Source organism: Salmo trutta, chromosome 12 (genome assembly GCF_901001165.1).
Source record: "Salmo trutta chromosome 12, fSalTru1.1, whole genome shotgun sequence".
In the NCBI taxonomy this organism is placed as follows: domain Eukaryota; kingdom Metazoa; phylum Chordata; class Actinopteri; order Salmoniformes; family Salmonidae; genus Salmo; species Salmo trutta.
The window spans coordinates 67,356,868-67,368,862 of record NC_042968.1 but is presented as its reverse complement, the minus strand read 5'-3'; the positions used below and the strand labels follow the sequence as shown (position 1 = coordinate 67,368,862).

Here is an 11,995-nt window from a genome sequence, read left to right as displayed (position 1 = left end):
TTCTATAGGTTTGAGGTGGCCACTCTGTGATGGCCACTCTTTGTTGTCCTTAAGCCATTTTGCCACAAATTTGGAAGTATGCTTGGGGTCATTGTCCATTTGGAAGACCCATTTGCGACCAAGCTTTAACTTCCTGACTAATGTCTTGAGATGTTGCCTCAATATATCCACATAATTTTCTTCCTCATGATGCCATCTATTTTGTGAAGTGCACCAGTCCCTCCTACAGCAAAGCACCCCCACAACATGATGATGCCATCCCCGTGCTTCACGTTGGGAGGGTGTTCTTCGGCTTGCAAGCCTCCCCCTTTTTCCTCTAAACATAACAATGGTCATTATCAGACCAGAGGACATTTCTCCAAAAAGTACAATCTTCGTCCCCATGTGTCGTTGCAAACCGTAGTCTGGCTTTTTTATGGTGCTTTTGGAGCAGTGGCTTCTTCCTTGCTGAGTGGCCTTTCAGGTTATGTCGATATAGGACTCGTTTTACTGTGGATATAGATACTTTTGTACCTGTTTCCTCCAGCATCTTCACAAAGTCCTTTGCTGTTGTTCTGGGATTCATTTGCACTTTTCGCACCAAAGTACGTTCATCTCTAGGAGAAAGAACGCGTCTCCTTCCTGAGTGGTATGACGGCTGCGTGGTTCCATGGTGTTTATACTTGCATACTATTGTTTGTACAGATGAACATGGTACCTTCAGGCGCTTGGAAATTGCTGCTAAGGATGAACCAGACTATTGGAGGTCTACATTTATTTTTCTGAGGTCTTGATTGATTTCTTTAAAGTAGGCCTTAAAATACATCCTCAGGTACACCTCCAATTGATTCAAATGATGTCAATTAGCCTATCATTTCACGGTAAGGTTGTATTCGTAAGGTTGTATTCGGCGCATGTGACAAATAACATTGGATTTGATTTGATTTAGAGATGGTAAGTCCGGTCTGACTCAAAGGCACTCAGGTTCCCACAGGCGAGGAAAGGAACTATGATTCAGTTGGGTCCCTGGTCCCACGTCAAAACGTTAAAGAAGATCGTAAGCTGGGAGTACAGGAGGGTGACGTCTTTTCCACGGAATATCTACACAGGAACCACAGGATAGGACAACATTCACAGCTAATTTAATTCCACAAAGTTCCAAACCCACTACATCAATGAAATTCTCATCCAACATTCAGCCTACCTTTGCAACAAACGTTCCTTCAGGATTCAGTACAGATTTTGTAATGCTTAGCGCCTGAGAAGGTATATTTAACAAAATATTGTAAAGGGATGAACAATACATATAACTGGATCAGCCATTTGGTATTCAACTGAATATAACACTTGTTGCCGTGTGGTACTCGCAGCTAATATGAGCTGAGCCTGGACGTACTCATCCACATCATGGAGTCCCGTCACTATGGAGACAAGCCAGAAAATGACCAATGAGAGAAGCCATACGGAAATAGTCCAATGACAAAACAACAAACTCCAAAGTGGCCACTAAAAGAAAAGCATGTAACTAAATGCCTACATTGAAACCAGAGGGAATAGAACACTAACCGTCTGGTGCTCCATCAAACATTACCAGGTCTGCAGGCTGTCCTTCAAAATGCAGATGAACTCCTGGGCAGTGGAGATCTAAAAATATTAAAGCAACAGATATTTTTGACCCACCAGCTTTGTTGAAATACAATTTCAGTGCCTGATCCAAATCTGTCACACAATGGCTTGATTCCAAACCAAGCACTTATCCCCGTCCCTCTGCCCTTGATGATGACTTGCACTTCCTTCTCTGAGAGGTCTGGAATCCAGCCAATGGTGCAGCCAATTCAGTGTTCCAGAATGGTGTGCAGTCTCTACAGGTCCTTGTGGGACAGACTTTTCCCTGTTACCTTTAAGATGTCTCCCTGGATCTGTGTGACCCCTGGGAGAGGAGCCATGGCCTGGGGGTCCACCACCACAATCTTCACCTCCTCACTCTTCTCCTCTGTCAAACAATCAGATAACAAAACAGTATTAGTGTTATGCACACTATTCAATAACACCCCACACTAACTGCCAACCATGCTTAGAGGAGAAGGAAAGTGAGTGAGACCAACCTGAATTTATGGCTGAGGACCTGGCTCCAGCTGCCTGACGGCTCGTGTACATTAGTACGTGGTAAATTGCGCGTGCCGCGCCAGCCGCACAGAGTGGCTCACCTGTGGGTGTGCTGGCAGCATATAACAGCACGTTTGATTGTGCATCAAGAATTCAGCATAGCACGTTTGTATGAAGGTCTGGTTATTAAATGGGTATTCTCCATTTCATGACTTTACTCACAGGTAAATAGTAATATGCACTAAACCGCTCTGGTGAAAAATGTTGCAGTGTCACGACTTCGGCAGTCGATGCCTCTCCTTGTTCGGGTGGTGCTCGGCGGTCGACATCACCGGTCTTCTAGCCATCATTGATCCGTTTTTCATTTTCCATTGGTTTTGTCTTGTCTTCCTACACACCTGGTTCCAATCCCATTCATTGCATGTTGTGTATTAAACCCTCTGTTTCCCCTCATGTCCTTTTCAGAGACTGTTTTGTTTGTATGCTCGTGTATTATGGAATGGTGCGCGACGGGGGTCTTGTACCCACTTTTATTTATTATGCACTTTGGTTTTGGAGTTTTATTAAACTACTCCATTTATACCAAGTTCGATTGTCCTGCGCCTGATTTCCCTGCCACCTACACACAGGACATTACATGCTGCCCTGTTTCCAATCATCCACATGGCTGGGAGAACCTATTCAAGTAAGTCAATTAATTTCTAAAATAAAGTATTATTAGCTAACTAGCTACAGTGCAGGCCAACTTTACATACGGTATAGCTAGCTAGATGAGTGAATGAAATATCACTGTCAAAGTGAGAGAGTAGGCTATTCTGAATAGCGAAGGTACTTTTGTGTAGGTTCAGTCCCTAGAAGTGTGGACAGAGACAATAGTAACATAATGTTCAGTGCTGTATAATTTGACTATCCACAATGACCTGGTGATGTGAAAGTTTAATAATGACATTATTTTCCTACAGATACCTTGCAGATTCCTTCAAAATGACTGTCAACAGTTCAAGGTTGCATGACAAGGGCCCTCTGGGACTGCCTCCTGGGGGAATTCAGGCGTGTGAAGGTCACCTGTGTCCTGCATAACTTCATTAGCATGGACATGAGAACCAGGATGGGATCTGCAGCTTGCCGCCATGTGCCAGAGGAGAAGTCTGCTGCTCTGCTGAAATGTTTCAAGGAAGGGGTCCAACAACGCAGCAAGAGAGGCAATCTGTGTGCGGGAGATCTTCAGCTCCTACTTCTTTGAAGAGGGTGCTGTTCCCTGGCAACACCATAGACTACAATAAAAGAGCCATCCACATTGCAATAAGAGTATTCTTCCATTTACTTAGTTATGTCAACTGCAGTTATTCAATTCCCAGTTTCTCTCCCTTTGATTTCTACTTCTCAGGCGAGGGTGCTGTTTAGGTAAGGGTGATGTCTGTATAAAAGCAAAACAGGCTCTTTTGAGTCACCCATATTGAAAAAATGTAGAACACTTAGACACCCTATAACCCACACCTACACACTAATGTATCAATCTGATTGATGGATTGTGTTGTGCAGTAAGCAGGCTCAGGTGTATAACTGTGGCTCCTTCCACCTTCAAAGAAAACTGTAGACAAGAGGGCCAACCATCACGAATAGTAAGACACTTCATTATTTCTTTAACTACACTATATTGAGACCGAGACCGATGTCTTGCTTCCGGGCAGGCTAAACACATTCTTCACACGCTTTGAGGATAAAACAGTGCCACCGTCGCGGCCTGCTACCAAGGACTGTGGGCTCGCCTTCTCCGTGGCCTATGTGAGTAAAACATTTAAACGTGTTAACCCTCGCAAGGCTGCTGGCCCAGACGGCATCCCTAGCCGTGTCCTCAAAGCATGCGCAGACCAGCTGTCTGGTGTGTTTATGGGCATATTCAATCTCTCCCTATCCCAGTTTGCTGTCCCCACATGCTTCAAGATGGCCACTATTGTTCCTGTCCCCAAGAAGGCAAAGGTAACTTAACTTAATGACTATCGCCCTGCAGCTCTCAGTGCTTTGAGAGACTAGTCGAGGATCATATCACCTCTACCTTACCTGACACCCTTAGACCAACTTCAATTTGCTTACCACCCCAATAGATCCACAGACGATACAATCGCCATCACTCTGCACACTGTCCTGTCTCACCTGGACAATAGGAATACCTATGTAAGAATGCTGTTTATTGACTATAGCTCAGCATTCAACACCATAGTACCCTCCAAGCTCATCATTAAGCTCGAGGGCCAGGGTCTGAACCCCACCCTGTGCAACTGAGTCCTGGACTTCCTGACGGGCCGCCCCCAGGTGGCGAACGTAGGAAATATCACCTCCACTCCACAGATCCTCAATACTGGGGCCCCACAAGGGTGCGTGCTGAGCCCCCTCTAGTACTCCCTGTTCACCCATGACTGCGTGGCCAAGCACGCCTCCAACTCAATCATCAAGTTTGCGGATGACACAACAGCAGTAGGCTTGATTACCAATGATGACGAGACAGACTACAGGGAGGAGGTGAGGGCTCAGTGAGTGTGGTGCCTGGAAAACAACCTCTCACAAAACGTCAACAAAATAAAGGAGACGATCGTGGACTTCAGGAAACAGGAGAGGGTGCACCTCCCCCCATCTACATCGACGGGACCGCAGTGGAGAAGATGGAAAGCTTCAAGTTCCTGGGTGTACACATTACTGACAAACTGAAATGGACATTCCAGACAGACAGTGTGGTGAAGAAGGTGCAACAGAGCCTCTTAAACCTCAGGAGGCTAAAGAAATGTGTCTTGTCACCTAAAACCCTCAAACTTTTACAGATGCACAATTGAAAGCATCCTGTCCGGCGGTATCACCGCCTGGTATGGCAACTGCACCGCCCGCAACCGCAAGGCTCTCCAGAGGGTGGTGCGGTCTGCCCAACGCATTACTGGGGGCAAACTACCTGCCCTACAGCACCCGATGACACAGGAAGGCCAAAAAGATTATTAAGGACATCAACCACCCGAGCCACTACCTGCTCACCCCACTATGATCCAGAAGGCGAGGTCAGTATAGGTGCATCAAAGCTGGGACCGAGAGGCTGAAACAGCTTCTATCTCAAGGCCATCAGACTGTTGAACAGCCATCACTAGCACATTAGCGGCTGCTGCCTATAGGCATAGACTAGAAATCACTGGTCACTTTAAGGAATTGAACACTAGCCACTTTAATAATGTTTACATATCTGGCATTACTCATCTCATATGTATATACTGTTTTCTATACTATTCTACTGTATCTTAGTTCGTTCCGCTTGGACATCGCTGGTCCATATGTGTATATAGTCTTAATTCATTCCTACTTAGATTTGTGTGCATTGGGTATATGTTGTGTAATTTGTTAGATATTACTGCACTGTCAGAGCAAGAAGCACAAGCATATCGATACACCCGCAATTACATCTGCTAATCACGTGTGTGACCAAATAAATTTGATTTGCTTTGTTTGTCCGTGTGTCTGTCCATGTTTTTCAGTATAAAGTACTCTGCAGCCACTTAGTGTGGACACCAGGTGAGGCCACACACAGAGATTCTCGTTGGACTCTGTCTCCTTAACTACCTTATTTTCTCAATAACATACTCTCTCCTCTTCACTTCATCCCTCTCCTCCCTTCTCCCTAAATCCTCTAGGTTATATCAGCTGTGTCGGTGAACCCCTCCCGCATCTGAACTGGCTACATAGAGGGCACAGCATGATGAGAGGTCACTCGGTCAGGCCAACAGGATATATTATTAAAGAGATGCTTTACATTGAAATACAGATAGAGATGTAGTAGTCCCAGAGTTAATGATCCAAGGTCAGTTTTGCATTTCACCTCCTTATGATGACCGACAGTGTTAGCATGTTCAAAACTTTTTTTTAAATTCTATCTCTCTCTCTCTCTCATCTGTCTCTCGCCTGCAGGTATGTTTTGATGTGAAAGAGGATGCCAACCCCCAGTCCCGTCATTGCCACCTCACCCGCTCTTAAGATAACCTTTGGGCCAACTGGGAGCCAACGGCTGGTTAGGAGACACCGCTAGAGACACTATTATGTAATTGTGATGAACTGAGAGAATATTAGGGTAGCACTGTAATTCATTAATCATATTCTGTATTCCCTGCTCCTCTGTTCTTAGCGCTTTCCCTTTCTGTCTTTTACACCTCTCTCACCACCTCTTTCTTCCTCTGTTTTTAGATGTGCAATGAAGAACAGATTGAACTTGTATTTATAATATTACAATTATAATATTTAGAATGCATGAATTATGTATTTATAACCCTTAATGATAATGAACTTCTTTCCATAAAGTGTTTCACATTCTCTACTGGTTGAAATTAAGTCTCTCATTTGATGAAATAATACTCCTGTGTCCTCAGATCAGTGCAGATGAAGGAAATTGGATATTGAGATGAACCGGTTTTAGATTATTTACATGATGCATAGGTGTAGTATACTGTTTTTTAAAATTCTGTTACAAATCAGCCTTTAACAAGTTAAATCATGTTTCTAGTCTACTGCATAGTTATATGTAACCATTTATGTCCCAGGGCCAGGATTGGTAGACACTGTTGAAGTTTATAATTGTAATACATACATGCAGACACAGCATTTTTCAAAGACTGGAGTTTGATAGGACAGAAAAGGAATGTCTCCCACACATTCATACCTGAACTGGACCTTTATTTGCCAATGATCAGTGATCAGTACATGATCAGTGAATATATTCAATGTACAGGCTACAATGTGGGGATCTCATGCACGGTAATAACTACATGTATATACAACTTGCATCCTTGGCACAAAGTTATATTATATTCCACATTAATGTAATTCAGACTGTTTTGAAGTTGATACAACTGGCTATGATAGCTGAGGTTCATAGCTAGGTTCTGAACCAATATTTATATCAAACGTTTTAGGGTCCATACACAGATCGGCTACATAGCTAGCTACGCATCCTTAGGCATACAGGTATTTTTATCCTCCACTGCACAATAAGCAAGAACATAGTTAGCTAGCTACGTTACTTCAGCTGCATTGCATGGCAAATGTCAGCAAGGCAAGCTTACAAAGTTGTACGTTCAATTTGCATTAAATGCTTTAGTGTCACGGTTGTCGTCTGGAATGGAGGACCAAAACGCAGCAGGAATGTGGATGCTCATCTTGATATTTATTGGAAACCAAGAAAATAACAAAAACAAACGAAGAACTCACGAACAACAAAACAGTCTTGTCAGGCACACTCAGCAAAACAAGAAACAATCTCCCACAAACACTAAACCAAACAATTACCCATATATAGGACTCTCAATCAGAGGCAACGAGAAAGCACCTGCCTCCAATTGAGAGCCCAACCCCCATTAACCTAAATATAGAAATATACCAACACAGAAAGAACATAGAACATAAACCAAAACCCGGAAATAATAAATCAAACGCCCTACTAAATAAACCACCACCCCGAACCACATAAAACAAATACCCTCTGCCACGTCCTGACCAAACTACAATAACAAATAACCCTTATACTGGTCAGGACGTGACAGTACCCCCCCCCCCCCCCCAAAGGTGCAGACCCCGGATGCACCTCATAAATAAACTAAACAACAACAAAAAATACCCCTAAACTAAAGGGAGGGAAGGGAGGGTGGCTGCCGTCACCGACGGCACTTGTGCTACACCCCCCCTCCCCAACCCACCTATACAGGTGGTGGTTCAGGCTCCGGCCTACTGTCCTCCAGAATGCAGACAGACTTAATCCGTTTCGGGCCGTAGGCAGACTCCCCTCGTTCCGGATCGTAGGCAGACCTCTTCCACTCCACACTGTAGGCAGACTTATTTGATACACCGTTACTTATATTTAGTTCTGGATTGTCAATAGACTTACTCAGTTCCGGGTTGCTGCTAGACTCCTTTGGTTCCGGGTCATAGGCAGACTCACCCGGTTCTGGGTCACAGGCAGACCCCTTCGGTTCTGGGTCGCAGGCAGACCCCTTCGGTTCCGGGTCGCAGGCAGACCCCTTCGGTTCCGGGTCACAGGCAGACCCCCTCGGTTCCGGGCAGGCGGGCCACTCTGGCAGATCCGGCGTGGCGGGCCGCTCTGGCAGATCCGGCAGACGGGCCGCTCTGGCTGATCCGGGCACACGGGCCGCTCTGGCTGATCCGGGCAGACGGGCTGCTCTGGCTGATCCGGGCCGCTCTGGCTGATCCGGGCAGACGGGCCGCTCTGGCATCTCCGGGCAGACGGGCCGCTCTGGCATCTCCGGGCAGACGGGCCGCTCTGGCTGATCCGGGCAGACGGGCCGCTCTGGCTGATCCGGGCAGACGGCATGTGATCCGGGCAGCAGGAATGTGGATGCTCATCTTGATATTTATTGAAACCAAGAAAACACCAAAATAACAAAAACGAACGAAAAACTCACGAACAACAAAACAGTCTTGTCAGGCACACTCAGCAAAACAAGAAACAATCTTCCACAAACACTAAACCAAACAATTACCCATATATAGGACTCTCAATCAGAGGCAACGAGAAAGCACCTGCCTCCAATTGAGAGTCCAACCCCCCATTAACCTAAACATAGAAATATACCAACACAGAAAGAACATAGAACATAAACCAAAACCCGGAAATAATAAATCAAACGCCCTACTAAATAAACCACCACGCCGAACCACATAAAACAAATACCCTCTGCCACGTCCTGACCAAACTACAATAACAAATAACCCTTATACTGGTCAGGACGTGACATTTAGCTTGCTAGATTCTTTACATCCACTGTTTCACAAGATGACAGCCTGGTTTTCTGGTTTTCTCAGGAGTCCCTAAAACACTAAACACTAACTACAATTGCATACTCATGTCACAACGCCATAAAGCTAGCTAGCTATCTGGCTAATGTTAGCTAGTCACTTAGCTTGCTAAATAGCGATTTTTGTAAATTTACTTTGACATAACTATGCATAATTTTTAGTCTCTACATTAACTAACATATTCCTCTCAACTGTACATTTTATGCAATATTTGTTATGACGTTATAATTACTTACGCTTGCTGACATCCTAGTATTTTTGTCAGCCATCTTTGCTGAAGAAAGTCTTCAGCGTTGGGTCCCATAGCTTCAAATTCGTCATGGGAACCACTTGATATGATTGGTCATCGCCCAGTGGTCGTCGCTGGGCATAAAGATGGGAAATGTAGAACTTTTTCAATGCCTTCCATGCTATGTTTGTGATGCCCAACGGTCCCCTGACCTCTCCACTTCTCACCACTTTCCTTTCGTTGAAAATGAATGGGAGGCGGTATTTCACCACGCTGCACCGCTGCTAGTGTACACGGGGCATGAGGCAGCACACAGGCCTACTGCCCTCTTCACACCTGGGAAGGAAAATTGGATGTGAAAGTCATATACAAGTAACATTACAAATATGGATGATAAAACTCAATATCATACCCAATACCCAATATCATAAGCCATAGATAGCTGATGTTGACTTAGGGTGAACTAGTGAACTATGCCCAGAAAAGTTTACCCAAATGGCCTTCTTGCCTTAGATCAAGCCAAACTTCTTGTCAAACTGCAGTAATTTGAAGACACTCCTGGCCATTCAGCCCTCATCATTGGCCAAATGATAGTAGATATCCTGTTTGTCTTTGGAGGAGTGACACATCTTCAAATTGTTGCTTTTTTTTTACTGAAATATCACATTTACATAAATATTCAGACCCTTTAATCAGTACTTTGTTGAAGCACCTTTGGCAGCGATTACAGCTTCAAGTTTTCTTGGGTTTGACGCTGCAAGCTAGGCACACCTGTATTTGGGGAGTTTCTCATTTTTTTTCTCTTCAGACCCTCTCAAGCTCTGTCAGGTTGGATGGGGAGCGTCACTGCACAGCTATTTTCAGGTCTCTCCAGAGATGTTCGATCGGGTTCAAGTCCGGGCCCTGGCTGGGCCACTCAAAGACATTCAGGGACTTGTCCCAAAGCCACTCCTGCGTTGTCTTGGCTGTGTGCTTAGGGTCGTTGTCCTGTTGGAAGGTGAACCTCCACCCCAGTCTGAGGTCCTGAGCGCTCTGGAGCAGGTTTTCATCGATGATCTCTCTGTACTTTGCTCCGTTCATCTTTCCCTCGATCCTGACTAGTCTCCCAGTCCCTGCCGCTGAATAACATCCCCACAGCCTGATGCTGCCACCACCATGAGCACAGTAGGGATGGTGCCAGATTTCTTTCAGATGTGACGCTTGGCATTCAGGCCAAAGAGTTCACTCTTGGTTCCTTGTGGTGCCTTTTGGCTAACTCCAAGCGGGCTGTCATGTGCATTTACTAAGGAGTGGCTTCTGTCTGGCCACTCTACCATAAAGGCCTGATTGGTAGAGTGATGCAGAGATGCTTGTCCTTCTGGAAGGTTCTCCCATCTCCACCGAGGAAGTCTGGAGCTCTGTCAGAGTGACCATTGTGTTCTTGGTCACCTCCCTGACCTAGGCCCTTCTCCCCCGATTGCTCAGTTGGGTTGGGAGGCCAGCTCTAGGAAGAGTCTCGGTGGTTCCAAACGTCTTCCATTTAAGAATGATGGAGGCCACTATGTCCTTGGGGACCTTCAATGTGGCAGAAATATTTCGGTACCCTTCCCCAGATCTGTTCCTCGACACAATCCTGTCTCGGAGCTCTACGGACAATTCCTTCGACCTCATGGCTTGGTTTTTGCTCTGCCCTGCACTGTCAACTGTGGGACCTTATGTAGACAGGTGTGTTCCTTCCCAAATCATATCCAATCTAATTAATTTACCACAGGTGGACTCCTATCAAGTTGTAGAAACATCTCAAGGATGATCAATAAAAACAGGATGCACCTGAGCTCAATTTTGAGTCTCATAGCAAAGGGTCTGAGTACTTATGTAAATAAGGTATTTCTGTTTTTTGTTTTTCTTTCTAAAACCTGTTTTCACGTTGTCATTATGGAGTATTGTGTGTAGATTGATGATGATTTTTTTTATTTAATCCATTTTAGAATAACGTAACAAAATGTGGAAAAAGTCAAAGGGTCTGAATACTTTCCGAATGCACTGTACGGTTTGCAGTGTGGGTAGGTTTAAAATCTGAATTTAAGAAATAGGCAAGGTTTATGACTTTGTGGCTGTGGTAACTAGTGACTACCGTCTGTGTTCCCTACATAGTTGCTTTGTTAGCTCTTTTTCAAAATTCCATGCATCAATTAAACCATCCTAGGTTTCCATATCTGGTGAACAAAAGGTGTAATGTAGAAAGTTGATGAATAATTTTTTTGTATGTGACTATTCCGCTTTTTTTATTGATGTTTGCTGATTGTTAATAAATAAATATATATATATATATATATATATATATATATAAACAAATATTTAATTTAGTCATGAGTAGGCTAGGATACTGTTATAATGAGCACAGTTCACATAGTCCAACAACATGTCTCTTTTTCAGGTGCTTCAACACTATAGATCTTATAGATGGCAGTAAAATCATGAGTAGGCTCCAAACTCAGTCCATCAGAGAGGACATATCACCAGTTGCAAAAAAAACATACAACATTGGTGGCTGGTGGAACCTTAATTGGGGAGGACGGGCTCATAGTAATGGATGGAACGGAAGGGTATCAAATACATCAACACATGGTTTCCATGTGTTTGATACCATTCCATTTACTCTATTCCAGACATTATTATGAACCGTTCTCCCTTCAGCAGTATCCTGTGATATACAACCATATACAACATAGCCTACAACAAAACATACAAACATACAAATACAACATACAGTATTGACCTACAAAGTATTGTATCATTTTTACATTATTTTTGCAAGCTGTAGGAGCATCCACCAGCATGAATGATCCTACACAAATATTTGGG

At 44.3% G+C, this 11,995-nt stretch overlaps 1 pseudogene; it reads right to left on the bottom strand.

Annotated features, from left to right (window-relative positions):
• Nucleotides 1-924: 924 nt before the first annotated feature.
• On the bottom strand, nt 925-9,780 carry LOC115202597 (putative tRNA (cytidine(32)/guanosine(34)-2'-O)-methyltransferase; annotated as a pseudogene).
• Between the last annotated feature and the right edge of the window lie 2,215 nt (nt 9,781-11,995).